Consider the following 17,194-nt stretch of genomic DNA (forward strand, 5'->3'; position numbering starts at 1 on the left):
TAAACTCCCCGTGCAAAAGTATAGGGGAAAATGACAGGTCGCAAGGAAAATTGCTTTTGCAAAATAGTGGCATTGATTGCAAAGGGTAAAATAAAAAAAATTAACTACGGAAAAGCTAGATATAGCTGATTTACATACTTATATTTCATAATTTCCGTGCTAAATGGGCGTGCCAGACACAATCAAGACTTGTGAATGGCTGATAAGTCATGCCTCTTGTCGCAACGGCATGGAAGTATGAAAGGGGACAAGGTCAGAACTGTGCAGGCGGCGGATGACATGATCGAGCCGGCAACTTGTGAAACCGCCCGGCCGTATGGCATTTTCCAATATAGAGGGTATTCATTACTACGTCATTGGTGTGATTGCTCATGCATACAATTCCTCTACATAGGCTGTTTAGCTTATTCATGAAAGTGGCCTCTTGACATGATATAACAGTAACAATGATAAAACTGAATTTGTCATTGCATCGTCTCCTCATAACACACGCTTTATCAACAATGTTGCACTCAAAATGGGAGATTCAACCATCTTGCCATCAGAGTCAGTTCGTAATCTTGGTTCATTTTTTGATACAAATATGTCTATGACAACGCACATCACTAATTTATGCAAAACAACTACATTTCATCTACGTAATTTAACTAGAATACGGAAATATATTGATAAAAATTCCACATAAACATGTCCTTCGTCTTCAACGTCTTCAAAACTGGGCAGCTCGACTTGTTTTTAATGCACCTCGCAAGCACGAATCGCAACCATTGTTGTCTGCTCTTCATTGGCTACCTGTCCAACAGCGTATTATCTACAAACTGCTCCTCTACGTCTACAAGACTCTAAACCACTTAGCACCAGATTATCTGAATACTTGTCTTCATATTTATCATCCAACCCGTAATCTCAGATCCGTCAATGATTTCCTTCGTTTGGATTACCCCAAGGCTCACCTTAGAGCAGGAGACAGGACATTTACTTTATGTGCTTCACGGGAATGGAATAAACTTCCTATCACAATAAGAGAATCCTCTTCCATCGCGAGTTTTAAAAAGTCAATTAAGACCTATCTTTTTCCATGATGTGTTTTACTTTGTTAATCATTATATTTAAGACTTGTATTATGTAAATTTAAGGTTTGTACTCTATAATGTTATTTATTTAAGGTTTTGCTTGTGTACCTTAAGATGTTTTTATTTTTACTTTGTAAGCGCTACGAGCTTGTCATAAGGAACAGCGCACCAAAAGTTTTCTGTTATGTTATGTTATGTTATGTTACCTTTATGTCATTAGTGAGGCCCACTTACAATGTTCAACACAAAGTGAACAATGCTATAACTTGGAGGACAAACAAACGAATACCGCCAAATTCGACTGACGTGTGTACAACGTGGGAAGCTATGGGGAAATTGAAGACTCGCTCTCTGATCATGCATGTGTTTATGGTTCGGTTAGTGGTTACTTAGCAACTCTCGTTCCGCTTGGGTTTATTGCATACACTCTATAGTCGGTTAATTTTGTGGGGTTCATTATCGAACCCCAACGGTTTTAGCTTGTATTTATATTATTTATCAACATATAGGCCTATTTGTTTGTGATATTTCAAGCGTTTTAAAATTTCAAAATAATCCCATTCAATTACACGGTTGACGATGAAAATTTACTGAATTTAGAGAATGCAATGCGGCCACCACCTGGAACTGTGGTCGCAATTTCAGTGATTGACAGTGAGGTAACACGAACATGGCACTGGCCATCTGGTCACGTGCGCATTTATATATGCGCATTTATATATACAACCGAATTCCACTGGTCATAGATGTGCTAACATAGCATATTAGTGGTTCAGCCGAAAACTGTGTATTTAAGACAAAATAGTCAATTTACATGAATCTGTAATTTATATATTTATGTATTTGAATTGGGCCTCAACTTTGTCAATACTGCTGTTTTCCTCATTTTTTGCCTTTTTTTTTTTTATTTCAAAAATACCAATTTTAATGACTTATCCTTCACCTTTAGACAGTCTATAAACAATTCTAAGTTTTTCGCACTTTTGCTGGGATCACTGAAAGGGCCTTTAACAAATACGTCGTATATGGTATTTGGTCAAAATGCTCTTAGTTGATTCTGAAACAACATCTTATCCTCCCAGTCTCCAACAAAATTATTGGAGCGTGACCATGAACAAGGACTAAGTGGCTTTTTGTGAGCCGTGTAAAAATGCGGTTGCGCAAAGTCAATTATATTCAAACAACATAATAATCACATGTTTCCGACTTTTTTTTACAAATGTTCGCAATGTGGAAGACTAAGACTGTCAATTTCATGGCCACCATTCCTCTGATAAAATCAAATTACTCAGAGCACATCACACTCAATGTGTGCAACAAAGCCGGCAGATCTATCACATCAATCCTAATTTTGTTGACTGGCACATTCAAAACAGAAAGACATGAACAGAGAAGCGCACAAGATTTGAAGTAGATTTACAATGTCAGTAATTAAATCCTGGTCGTGTTGTTTTTCTCTTTCTTCTTCATATTTTGTATTGATCTCATTTGTGTGATCTTTAGACCATGGGTTTTAGTAAATATGCCACGGTTGTTTGATGGGATCATTTATTAGTTTTTCAAACAAAACATCATGTATAACAAAATGTTAGGCTTAAACAGCTAAAGGTGATATCGTGCTAATGTATACAGATGCTTTTGAGTCGTTCTCAACTTTAATTTCCCTCTTTACAAAATTATTCACTTTTATAGTATTTTTAAAGCTTTTTCGGATATAAAATGTATCTATTAATGCCAAAATTGGTGGCGCTATTTAGTTACTGGAAATTACCCTTTCAAGCTTTTAATACAAATACTTCCTTTTATTGTTTGATAAAATATGTTTATAAAATTTCCTTGTTGCTTGTTTCACCTATTCCAGCTGTTTTAATGGCGATGATTTAATGATTTAGGATAAATAGCGCCATCTATAGTTTGCATTTTGTTAATAATGAAGCCAATTCTATATACATCAAACAGCCGTGATATGCAGGGCTCAAGCTCTAATATAAGTGTAAAAAAGTTAAGGAGCGAAATTTCTGGATTGACTGATCACCAAGATTTAATACATTCGTTCCAGATTATACTGTCATGGCTTGAACATTTGTGGTGCAGCATATAAAAAGGGAGGACTTTGCGGCAAAATGCTTTTCAAGATATATAATTTAAAATAGACAGACAAAATATAAAGAATATAATTAGAATTTGGAATGCTTTTTCACTTGTAAAATGTGAATGCCTTTATCAATTTTAGCATATTAGGTGTCATTTTAAAGCTTTCAATATGCTTTCAAAGCAGAAATACTCAACTCAAAATTTACTTCACCTGCGAAATCCCTCTTCTGATGCCCTGCATCAAATTTTAGAAAGTGATCACCATGGAATGACATCACGAGTGAATGTCTTGAATGTATGGTGCAGCGACAACTCTTGTTTCATGTATGCGATAAAGATTTTTTTTTTAAATGCGAATTGAACTTTTGTTCAGTGAATTAAGTGTGTGCGCGTGTGATATAATTGATGATGTCTATTTATGTGCGAGGGCGATCAGAGACAGGAAATTCTATCTTGTTCCTTTCAATGCTTGCAGTTCGAGCTCATAATGTGAAGAACGTCATTTAGAGCTTTTGTAGGGGTGGGTTCACGGGAGGGTGCGTGGGGTTGCGTGGAGAGTAGAGATGGGGCACACCGACATCGCCCGGTTAATAATTACACTATACAGCAAGAGACACTGAAATGAATACACGGGATCGATACACGTGGATGTGCTCTGCACGATTGATATTCAGACGATAAATCTTTGGATACTGGGTTTGAAAATGATGAATATCTCCCGTAAATGTGGTTCCTTGCACTTGAATATATATTTTTAACAGATATGATAGTCGCTGGCTTGCGCTTTGAGATACTATAGCTTGCGTCTTGAGTCAAAAACTGACAATAATTTTGATTTATATGTGCCGAATTATATAGCGCAGTGTATAGGCCAATCGTGAAGGTAGTCCAAAACCATATGACCTATGGTGTACCATGCTTGGCTAACACACAGCGAGGACAGTAACCGGGCTAATCGGGGCTATTGTCAGTAGCCTTAGTCAGATGTCCTTCGGCTCTTATGCGACACAAAACTAATAAACAGGTCGATATAAAATTGCTATGCGTGGCAGTGGATTTAACCTACCATGGCGATTTCTGCCATGAAGATATCGGGGCGATGACACTGTGTGGGGAGGGTGTATGTGTGTGGGGTTGGAGTTGGGGTTGGGAGGCAGGTGGTTGGTGCGTGGAAATGTGAGCGGGTGTGTGTTTGTATCTACTTTTCCCATACATATAAAACAATTAACGAGATACAAAATATTTAGACAAATTAAAAAAACTTAAGAGATATAAATCAATACCAGAAAATTGCGGGGGGGGTCAGTCACGTTAAAATTCTACTGGTAAAACATAATTGATTTCACTTTTAGCAAGTATAATTCTGCTTTGTCTGCACTATAAGGACACCTCGTCAGCTTAATTACTAAGTAGAGATCAGTCTTATAGCACACAAAGACTGGCTATTTTGTTTCCAACCGTACATATTTGATAATAATTTAATAATGTATTTCCCTAGTCTTTGTTAAAGACTATTCGAGATGGAGGGGGACGAGCTTCTGTGAGAGTGTGGTACCCAGTACTTTCTCTCACTATGGACAACATACGCGTAGTTACATGGTCTGTAGCACACACTAGTATTTCCCAAGTTTTAAAAGTACGTAAGAGCTCAGATTTTGCAAGTTTTGGCTCATATTTCTTTTACGCGGAGACATTTTTGTATATCTAGTTTAATCTCCTTTACCTGATAAGCCATGAAATAAATATGGATGTGTTTTCCCCGCGGTTACAGGAACAGTAGCTATACCGCTACAAAGTCTTTGAATATTAGCTTATTTCTGGTCGGTTCTTTAAGCAAATTCAATTATTGCCATGCACATGGACCTACATTTCACTGCTTTGTAGATACACAAGTAAGTCTATAAATCATCAAATAACATTGTCCACTGCAATACTTTATTTTGAACAAACATGAGTTTATTAATTTCTAGTCAGACTTGTATTTTGTTAGCATTACCATCTGACATTTCAGAAAAGCACGTTTCAAACGAGTTTCATTGTTATGAGTTAGACGTCTCTAAAATGAATTAACAGGCTGAATAGAAAATGTTCCTTTCATTTTCAACATTATATCAATTTATTGATAACTTTACACTGGTGCAATATAGTGCATTAAGGTTATACGAAGAAACGTATAAAAAACGTATAAAAGACGTATAAAGTTGTTCTCTAAAACCGCGTTTTCTCAGCAATCAAATATTGCAGTGAGTCAAATGTTGGTGCATGGATGTATCTTTACATTGTTTTTGTTTGTTTATACAAATTTTTAGAATCCGTTTGAAAATCCTTCGTTTAAATCATTTTTACGCACCATGTTCAAAAGATCAAAAACGCGTTCCTTGCAGTTTTTTTCAAATGTTCGCTCCGTATAAAACCACGCCGAGTGATTATTTTCTCTTTTTTTGTATTGTACTACAAATCGACCAAAGAAATAATGTTGCCATGTGGAAGAACAAAATACAGTACCGATTAAATTTTATTAGCCCGTTTTTGGGAACAATTTTCGAGAATCTTGTACCACAAAACACTGTTTTGTTACATTATCGATATCTGGATTACGGGACGTTAATTCAGACATCTGAATACCTACATTATTTCTCAACATTCTGCCAATAATTGCTATCCCATTTGATTTTCACTCCTAATTGAAGCTAGTATTGCAAAAAACGAGGTTTTTCCTCCATCAGTTCGTTCAAAATTTCAGCGCCGACATGCGTGTTTATTCTAAGAGCCATTGTGCGGACGCGATTGTAATCACGCAATTGCATCCAATTATAGTTATATATCCGCTTCGGGAACAAGCAATTGCGTAAGCTGATGTATATGGCCAAGTGGATAGAGCGTTGGACTGGGGATCTATTATGAAATATTTTTGTTGGTTCGAGTCCCCGTGTGGCTGAATTTTCTTTTTTTTTTCTCTTTTCTCATTTTTACTTTCTTTCTTTCCTCTTTTCTTTCTCCTTTTCTTTTTTCATTTCTTTTTTTTTTTTCATTTCTTTCTTTCTTTATCGTTCTTTTTCTTTCTCTCTCTCTCTCTATCTCTTTCTTTCTCTCTCTTTCTTTCTCTTTTTTCACTATTTCTTTATTCTTTCTTGCTCCTTTCTTTTTTAGTTTTATTTGATTGATTCGCTGACTGCAGTGAATCGTGATTGATTGTTTTTCACATATATAATTCAGAAATTTGTAGGCCTGCTAAGTCTGTCTTGTTGAATATTCTTCCCAAATTCGATTTGCAAATAATTGCTTTTTGATATTGTTGTTGATGTTATTGTTGCACCCTCAGGGGAATAGCAGCATTGATTTATCAAGGCTATAAATTCAAAATCAACTAATTTTCCAGGGCGTAGCTTGACGAAGTGCCCCAAATCAATTTTAAAATTTATAAAATCCTTATGAAAATTGCCGAAAACGGCTTGTACCCCCCGGCATCCGACCCCGCATCCGACCCGGCATGCCGCCCCTCATGACACCCCCCCGACTCACGAGCTCCGGGCATCGGCACGAGCTAAGCCAAGTTTCATAGTCTTTTCATGTCTTGACCGTGGATCGATGTTCTATTATAAGTAAGCCTACGTCCCGGTACGCTTGTGCATTTTCTGCATGGCTGTTTCTGTTATGAACTTACGCCCCTCTGAAATCAAGCGCATGAAAAACTCTCGGCTAACCTTAAAGGTACGCAAAAGTGTGCAAATTTGTCCAAACTCGACATTCTATATGTCGCCCAATTTTGAGCAGTCTTGTGTAACACTGTGCACGTTTGACAGCATTTTCCGCAACTTAATATTTAGTCAACTCAGTTTAAGTTTTGTCTGTTAAGCTAACTTTGAACATATCTCATGTGACACGTCCGTCCATAAATTATTGTTTACCAAACCTTGCCACATAATTACCCAAGGGCCAGCGTCGCAATGAACATTGGTTTCTCCCTTATACTGATGAAGTTGATAATCTAATATTTAATTTTCTCTTTATCACAAGCTTACAATTCTTCACATGGGACAACTTGTCATAATTTAAGGAATATCTATTGGCTGATTTAAATTAAAAATATATGCAAATAGCGCCCTCAATTTGTACACAAATGTACAATAAAAAATACCACAAAAAAACAGAAAAAGATGGATAATTTGAGAAACGAAAATCCATGTTAAAAATAGATGAAATAAACATGTGTGTATTGTGAATATGTGATAGTTCATTCGCAGCTCTATTTTGGTCAAATTTAGGAGGTCTGGTCGGTGGGGTTTTATGTGGAATTTTTGAGCGTGTTCACAAGACAAATTATAATAATAACAGGATGGACTTAAGATTAGCTTTTCCTAACCAGGGTAGATCATCTTCCCTGTCCTAACCAAACCCAGGGCGAATTACGAAGACACAGAAATAAGCAAAAACCAAAAGACAATGCATTGAAAAAGGGCCTATAGAAGAAATCATAAAGATAAGTCTTCAGAGTAGCCTTAACGCCTTGAACACTAGCAGCTGATGCCCTCTGATGGCAAATCATATTCCTTCGGGGATGCAAACAAGAAAGCCCTGTCACCATATATACGCTGATCCAGTCCTTGCTATAAACATTGAATTGCGTTATCTGTTGACGTAACGAAAAAAAGTGTTTTTAAGGGGAAGTGTTAGCTTGCGTTCGATATAAAAAAATCTAATTGGATGAAGGGAACACCTGAGGTTTAAACAAAAACCAATCACAGATGCTTATATACCAGCTAGGAGCTCACACAGCTCTTATGATGCTATATGCATCACGAAATTATGTGCTCAGGTGTATCGAGGCGTTTATAAGAGAATCGTTTTGTTTAACACTATGCATACTTTCAGTCATCTGGGATTTGATCAATTAGTTGATAAGTATGTATTTGTCAGTATGTGTTGGTTTGCGAAATACTGATACTGAGAGAGTGCGATCTTGGTTGAGTCTATTCTTGCCACAGATACATAAAATTAAAGTAAAAAATATATATAAACAAGAAAATTAATCAAAACCGCATTCCGTATTAGGTTTTTAACTTGGGAAGGGCTTTGAGACAAACTATTAGAGATTGACAATTAAGATGACCTAATCACTGCGCATGATGCGTCTGTTGTCATTGATAGATATTGAATCCGTGGAAAGACTTGAAAATGAAGGAGTTTCGTAAAATTCTTAGTTTGTTAAAAAAACGGAGCGGTCAATTGTCAAAATTCAATGATATGTTCCTCAACATCATCAGTTATTTAGTTACGTTTGGTTTATGCGTTAAAGTACCCAAAAAATCAGTTCCCGATGATACATTTCTTTCAGGGACACCCTGTATTGGTGCAACTTTCAAATCTAGGGTTACTTTCATTAAAATGTACGCTGCGATATCAATATTGGGACCCATTGCAAAAATTGTCATAATGTGCAGCAATAAATTTTGCTCCGACTACATATCCCAAATTTGGGATACGATCAACCGTTTAGAAATAATGGCCATTATTAAAAGGGGTGGTAATTATTGTTCGGTAGATTATTTCAATTTGTCTCAACTTTTTTTTCCATTAATGTGGTTGCCATGTTGTTTTATATATATGGAAAATAGTATATATACATTTTGTACAAATTTACCCACTCGCCCCTCCACACATCAACCACCTGCACCTGCACCTGCCTCCCACACCCCACATCCGTACTCTCTAAATTTCTAAGATTTAAAAATAAGTCTAAGAGACTTGTTAGAGTGACAAAACCTTTCAGAGACTTAAAATTCAAATCTTTATTAGAGTAAAATTTAAATCCATTAGATTTGAATTTTAAGTCTTTTCAAAGTTTTGTCCTTCTAATAAGTCCCTGGAATTTAGAGAGTACACCCCCACACACCCACCCCCACACCCCCCTTCCGACACAAGCTCAGGATGATGCTCTCATCTTCACATTGAACTATCTGCAAGCAGTGAAAGCAACAAGGTAAATTTTCCTGTCTCTGATCGCCCTCGCACATAATAATAAATAGCCTACAGCCTAGCCATCTAGCCACTTCAAAAATCGTTCTCTCTCGAGTTGTCGCTGCACCATACATTCACCCATGATGTCATTCCACGGTGCTTTCTGAAATGTTCACAGCCAAGTCAATATAATCTAGGACGAACATAATCCTGGTGATCAGTCAATCTTGAACATTTACACTTAAGGGAGTACTACACCCATTGATATATTTTTTTTGACCTTTTTTTGCATTTTGTGAAAAAATTACAAAAAAAATTGGACAAAGTGGTATGCAAAATGAAGGGGCAAATCTTCTCGTTTTGTTGGTGGCATCGGTATCAACGTAGCTTACATGCTTTTGAAGATAGAAGCCAAAATGAGGTACATCACTGATGATTTAAATTCACTTCATTTTGGAAAGCTTACTATCAACGGATTTCGTTAAAATTTTGGATATGTGTTGCTAACACGTTAGGGAAATAAAGTTGATATGTAAAATGGGAATAAGTGGTTCCTGATTTCTTTTATGACTTCATGAACTTGGTGCTCCACAACTATCAAAAAGGAACTGGTTAAAATGCTTCTATTTTCAATGTTGAGCTATATTTTGTATTTTTAACTTGCGACATTATTTCACTGAAACTTAATTAAGCCACAGGTAACAGGTTACCACAACCATACTACAGCAATGTCGAAAAAAATTGTATTTCTTGTCACCTATACCACCATATTGGGTAGTTTTCCGTAAGCTTAACTTTTATGATTTTGGTAACTATTTTATATTTATTTGTGAAATCCGTCTCAACTAGGCATTCTAAATTGTACTCACCATTTACATCCCAAGGTATATTAGTATATCCACCTTGCACTTCTCGATATATATCCAGTTAAAGACAGAATATTAAAATTATTCCTCATTATGATATCACAAACTCTCACATGTGTATTCAAAATTGATGCTTAAATTTGACCTGAACCAATTGACCTATAACCTGACATACGGTGACCTAATAGCCTTTTCTTCTCCTAACAACACATTATAATATTATTGACTAATGACTATACATCCATTGTGTAAGTGTTTATATATTTTGCATGCACCACTAGATTTTCTATAGAGAGTATAACAAAGGATTTAATGTATTCTATTCATGTACCCTACTTGAACATGCTGAATAGAATAAATCATGGTTTGTTATGAAACACGCATCTGAGTAACTAGGATACAGTAAACAAAATATATATAGGGCTAAAATGATCCGTGCATATATCGCCTAGCTATAAATGAAAAAATATTTATTTAGACCAATCAAACAAATATATGGGTGTATTACGCCCTTAAAGCTCGAGCGCTGCATATTTGTTAAAACCTGTGGTCTATTGCACAAATGGGATCAATACAAAATACATGAGAAGAAAGAGAAAAACAACACGACCAGGATTTCATTACTGACATTGTAAATCTACTTCAAATCTTTTGTGCTTCTCTGTTCATGTCTGACTGTTTCGAATGTGTCAGTCAATAAAATCCCGATTGATGTGATAGATCTGCCGGCCGGGTCTGCCGGCTTTGTTGCACATGTTGAGAAAATATACAAAAAGCCTCCATATGCTGATTTCCTGATTCCCTGTTTAAGGAAGTGATAAAATGATCCCTGTTGATCTCCCATTGATTACTACTCAACTATGAATCTTTATTTTATTTACTCATCCACTCACATACATAACACTGAAAAAGGCTTTGCCGTTTAAAAATAGATTTAATATGGAAGTTAAGCTATAAATTTCTTTTGGCACTAGAGAAAAATAAAATCCTTTTCAAAACAGATTTAGGGATATTGATATTATGCTGATTTAAGACCCGAGAATAAAGGCCCTCTAAAATTAAAACTCGTGCTTTATTTTGCGTTTTGGAGAAGCGAATGGAATGATTGAGATTAAAGGAAGGTGACCTGATATATTTGGAAAATCAAATTCTTTAAAACTTACGTATAACATAAAATGTCATCCCTTTCAACCACTCATGCAAAAAGAAAATGTAAATGTTTTTTGTAAATGTGATTAATTCCTAATGGAATTACCGACATTTATACAGTGTGATATTGGTAGTCTACAGTGTTTTTATTAATGATAATCATCATGATCATGTAATAATTGATTTCAAGTAAAAGGCCCTACTTTTCTCATAAACATATTGAAATTAGAAGTTCCAACTCAGTGTATTTCCCAAGATATCATCAAAAAACTGCCTAATTAGTCTGCCATATACCATAGTTGAGACTAATTCGGCAGTTTTTTTTAATGATTTCCTCGGAAATACACCGATTTGGAACGCCAAATTTCAATATATTTATGAGAAAAATATGAGCTTTCATCTGATACCAAAATCAGCATTTTGATGAGGTAAAATGGGGGATGAGATTTTCAATCAGGTCACCTTTAATAAGAGAACACATTTAACCTTAATTACCAGGATATTGTCAACAATTGTTGAACGTGGCCGCCCACTTTATGACCATGATCTGTCAATTTATCTCGGGAAAATCGCGTTCATAATACGTATTTTAAGTGTGTAAATGAAATATGACCTGATTAAAACTTTCAAAAAACATGAGCTCTGACTTTGAAAACTGTAAACCCAAAGTATGTAATATTTATTTATTTATTTATTTTATTTATTTATTTTATTAATACCAGCGCATAATTATGTCGCCAATGCGAGCCACTCATTCGAATGTGAGTCGTGTCGGCTCTTTTGATATGTCATTACTGCCCGCACGCCATGTACGTACTGTGTTATGCACATCGTGTATGCGTTCGACTAATATTTCCATCGTAATATATAATAAAACGACGGTTCCTACGGTTTATTCAAAATCTCGGCAAAACAGGTGTAACTAGAGCTAATTGCGCATACACATATACGCGACCTTAGCAATAGCTCATTAACTAGGCCTATGGCTAATTAGCCCAGCTATCTAGCATGCATGCATGTATTAAGGCATATAAACAGCCAGCAGTAGTATAATATGCTGATTTTACTGAGAGGTCTTTTTGAAATGCACTGTAATTTGAAATTGACCATAGGGACAATGGGAGCAAGGTTAATTTGTTAGCTCACCTATAGCATATGTGAGTTCAAAAGGTCCAGCAGTTTGGTGTAATTCATTGGAATATACATGTATAACTAGAACAGGAGTTTATAGTATCATATAATTAGGCCAAGTAAAATAAAAAAACATGTTTCAAGTCCGGGTTTTTGTAAAAAAGGAGGAAGAGGGGGCTTTTTATTTTATATTTTCATTGCAAAATCGGTGTGAATACCCATAATTTGAGCTGTTTTAGCACACACAATAATGCCTGGAAAAGGAGGAGGCCTCTTTTATTTTTTTGTTCTGAGGATATAGGCCGGCCCTCTCATTTTCATAAAACCTTCCAAAAGTGTTTCTTGTATATTAGCAAGGCTAAAGAAATATTTCTGCTTCCTAGATATATTTTTTGAAAAGTTATAATTGAATAAATATATAATTGAAGAAACCTCAAAAAGGAAGCGAGAGGGTACGTGAAACATGTTTATTTTTTTTATTTGGCCTTATAATTATTAATTATATTACATAATTATTTTCCATAGTTGTGAAATCATTTTGTTAACCAAAAATTATTCAATATTCATGTAAATATTTCTGTGCAACTTTGGTCATGCGCTATTAGAGTGCGACTTCCTAAGGTATTTTTCTACATACCGGAAGTAATATCTGCATGACCTTTGACCCCAATGACCTTGGACCCCAATGGATGAATACAATGTGTAATGTTATCATGCTATATTATAATTTGTGGAATGACTTAGCATTTTTAGTAACATAACAGAAAATCAGCATCAGCCATAATGACCTTCGTATGACCTTTGACCTCAAGGCTAATGCATGCGTCAAGTGACATCATCTTGCTGTGTAATTTGTGTAAGGAGTAGCAGTTTTAGTAAAAATAACAGGAAATAACATTTTCGGCCATAATGACCTTTCCATAACCTTTGACCTTGAGTTGGTCACGTGACATTTGTGCCACCAGCTATTGGTCCTGATGACCAAGTAACATTGTTGTACCATATATATTTGCGACAGCAGCAGGATTTTAGGGCATTAGGTCATATACCGGAAGTATCCCCTTAATGACCTTTGACCCCAATTCTGAACATTAACTTTTAGACACTGGGTATAGCTGATGCATGTACCCAAGTGCCATCATCGTGCTGTATAATTTGTGGAAGAAGTAGCATTTTAGTGAAATCACGTTTTTGGCCATTGACAGGAAGTGGATGACCTTTGACCTGAAGTTGATCATGTTTCATTTGTCCCCCCACCCAATGGTCCTATGACTCAAAGCATATGGCTACGGTGGCTCATTATAAGATTGACAGAAAGAAAGAAAGAAACAAAGAACTTGACAGAAACAGACCTTAGCAATTTTGCAAATTGCTAAGGAATGATGGTCTTCCAGACTCAATATATATATTTACTATTGTAGTATTTTATTAGACTTGTTGATTCTTCATGATCTCAAATACAAGTGATTTGATTATATTATCAAGCATGGTTATCAGGTATGGTCTTATGAATATTAATATTAAATATAGGTTTCTCATTGGATGATTCTTATATTATAATTAAGAGAAGTTAGTCATAACCATATACGGTCATGATGTTCTAAAACACTTGTTTGTAATGTCTGGTTTTGTACAGATCCAAATGGGAAGGAAGCAGAAAGTGTTTGTCGTCATGATTATGGTTTTAAGGAATGTCCACATAATCACAACATCCCCCTTCTCAAGTTAATTAAATAAAAACATTTCTTTCTTTGTTTTTCAAAGGTTGATGACTTTTGATGACTTTAGCAAATGTAGCTTTAATAATGGTAAAGTCTTATTAGTCATAATAATGTGTTATTATAACACTCATCCAAATTGTTATAAAGGTTATATGTTTTTTGATATTGATACAAATAATAAGATTTAGCACTCCATTTCCTCTCTTTTAAATTGAACCTTGAAAAGATTATTTTCAGTTATAGAATAAGAGTTCTTTTGGTATAAATGGTATAAACTTATGAACATTTATCTCAGGTGACTGGTTACTTATAAAAACATGTTATGTTAAATCCAAATAGGCAGCTGTTGAAAAGTTAACATACTACTATAAACATTATTAATATACCAAATATTTGTAGCATTGATTGATACTTGGAATTGCAGATACCTTACAAATTGTTGGCTGTTTTTGCTCACAAATGAATATTGGAATTAAAAGTGCAATTGAATCTTATGGGACCAAAACAATTATATAAACATAATGGTCATAAAGTTTGTTGACAACTACTGGTGAAAGTTTAATTTATCATAGTATAGTCACAGTAGCAACAAGGTAAAATTATATAGGTCACAAGTGTTCTCTATCCCCTTATAATTTTTAAGAAATAGAAATTTAAACATAATCTTTATATTTTTGAGGTGGTTTGACTTCTCTTCCTGATCTAGTAATGTAGTTTTTGAGATTAGAGTTTTCAGGTGGTGGATTTTGATTAGGATTTATATCATCATTGTTTTCTTCATCATCTGTATAGTAATCAGCGATGGTGTATTTGTCTGTTTTACTTTTGATCAGATTATTTACGATTTCTGCGATAATCAACTCCATCGGAAGTAACAATGTATGATCTTGGTTCCTTACACTTTCTTTTCACTGTGGCTTGTTTCCAAATTTTAGGATTTCTTGGTGATTGCATTCTGACATTGTCTCCAGGTACTAATGTGCAGAGATTTGGTGTTTTTGTCATGAAAAGTTTTTTGCTTTTCTTGTTTTGCTTTCAACTTTTCGTGAACTTTCTTTTGCGTTTTTGGTTTTAGGAGCTTGTCATTTGTAGGTAGGAGTGTTTTTGTTCTTCTTCCCTTAAGTAATTGAGATGGTGATGCATCTAATCCTTCAATTAGGGGTATTTCTGTAGTTGAGTAAAGCTAAAAATAGATCTTGTTTGTCATTTTTTGCTTTTGTCAAGAGTGATTTTGCTATCTTGACGGTAATTTCCGCTTTGCCGTTGCTTTTTGGAAATCCTGGGGAGCTAGTTTTGTGTACAAAGTTGTACTCCTTAGTGAATTGTTTGAATTCTTGTGAGGAGTAACATGGTCCATTATCTGATATGAATTCATCAGGTATGCCATAACGAGCAAAATGTTCTTTGCAGTATTTGATAACGCCGCAGCTTTTTGCACTATTGAGTTGATTGATTTCAAAGAAGCTAGAATAGTAATCTACAATTAGCAGATATGTCTTTCCATCTAGTTCAAAGAGATCAGAACCTACTTTTTGCCATTGCCGTTTTGGTTTTTCATGGCCTAGCATTGGTTCATTAGCATTTTTGTTTCTGAATGTGTTGCATACTTCACATCTTTGAATTGAATCTGTTATTTGTGAAGTCATGCCTGGCCAGTACATGATATCTCTAGCCAGTTTTTTTTCTATCCCTTGGTGGCCTGTGTGTACGCGTTGAATCATATCTTTCCACAAACTTTTGGGAATCACGACTGTCATTTTTGAAAATCAAGTCTTCTTCTAGTGATAGAAGCTCTTTGAAATCCCAATATTGGCGTATTTGTGGGTCTACATCTTTTTTGTTTTCTGGCCAACCATTTTGGATTGTTTCTTTTAGTTTTGTCAGTGTTTGATCTTTCTTTGTTTCTTTTGTCACTGATTCTAATCTTTCATCTGACATAGGAAGTGTGTTTATGATGCAGTTTGGTATTTCTTCTACATCTACATCATCTTCTACTCGTGGTAGATAGTTGCGACTGAGACAGTCTGCAATGAATAGGTTTGTTCCTTTTTCGTATGCTACTTCTAGTTCATATTTTTGAAGTGTAAGGAGCATTTGTTGCAGTCTATGGGGTGTTTCATACAATGGTTTCTTGAATATAGCTTCTAAAGGCTTGTGATCAGTTTCTACCTGTATTTGTCTTCCAAATATGTACTGATGGAACTTTTTACATCCAAACACAATCGCGGTTAGCTCCTTTTCTATTTGGACATATCGCGTTTGAGCATCGGTAAATGCTTTGGAAGCAAATGCAACAGGGTGTCCATTTTGTAATAGGACTGCGCCTATGGAAGCATAAGTGTATCATTTCGAGCAAAACCCAAGAATCGGTCGCTATACCCGGGTTTCGCAAGCCCATTCTTGGGTTTTGCTCCCCAAACTAAGGAATAGCTCACCAAAACTCAAATCGGGTAGCAATTCTAGGGTTTTGCAGGCCATTCCTAAGAATGGGCAGCAATACTATAGTATAGCCTCCGAATCTTGGGTTTAGCCAAGCAAATTCAAATCCGGGTAGCTATTCTAAGGTTTTGAAGCCCATTCCTAGGAATAGCCTGCAAAACCAGGGTATAGCCCCCGAATCTTAGGTTTAGCACGGTGAAACTCAAATCGGGGAGCAATTCTAGAGTTTTGAAGGCTATTCCTAGGAATAGCTAACAATACCATGGTATAGCCTCCAAATCTTAGGTTTATCGTAAAACTCAAATCGGGTAGCGATTCTATGGTTTGGGGCTATTCCTAGGAATTGCGAGCAAAACCAGGGTTTAGCCGCAAAACCCTAGTTTCGCTCCCCATTCCAGGGTTTAGCTATATGGAAACCTTGAATCGGGCTTGGAAACCCTGAATCGGGTCTGAAAACACTGAATCAGTTGTGATTCCGCAATTTGATTCGGTATTCGTGACCTTAAATATTTATCTTTAATATTTATCTGTCTCCAATATTAAATGTTTTTCAAAAATTATGGAAAAATGTGTTATGTCACAGATGTTTTCCCATATGTCTACAAATTGTTTGCTGGAGCCTTACCAATCTGCTTACAAGCCTAATCATGGAACAGAAACTGCTCTTCTGAAAGTGAAAAATGATATCCTATGTGCACTGGACAACAAAAAAGCTGTTTATCTTGTATTATTAGATCTAAGTGCAGCTTTTGACACTATTGAC

This window comes from Amphiura filiformis, chromosome 1, assembly GCF_039555335.1.
Source record: "Amphiura filiformis chromosome 1, Afil_fr2py, whole genome shotgun sequence".
Classification (NCBI taxonomy): domain Eukaryota; kingdom Metazoa; phylum Echinodermata; class Ophiuroidea; order Amphilepidida; family Amphiuridae; genus Amphiura; species Amphiura filiformis.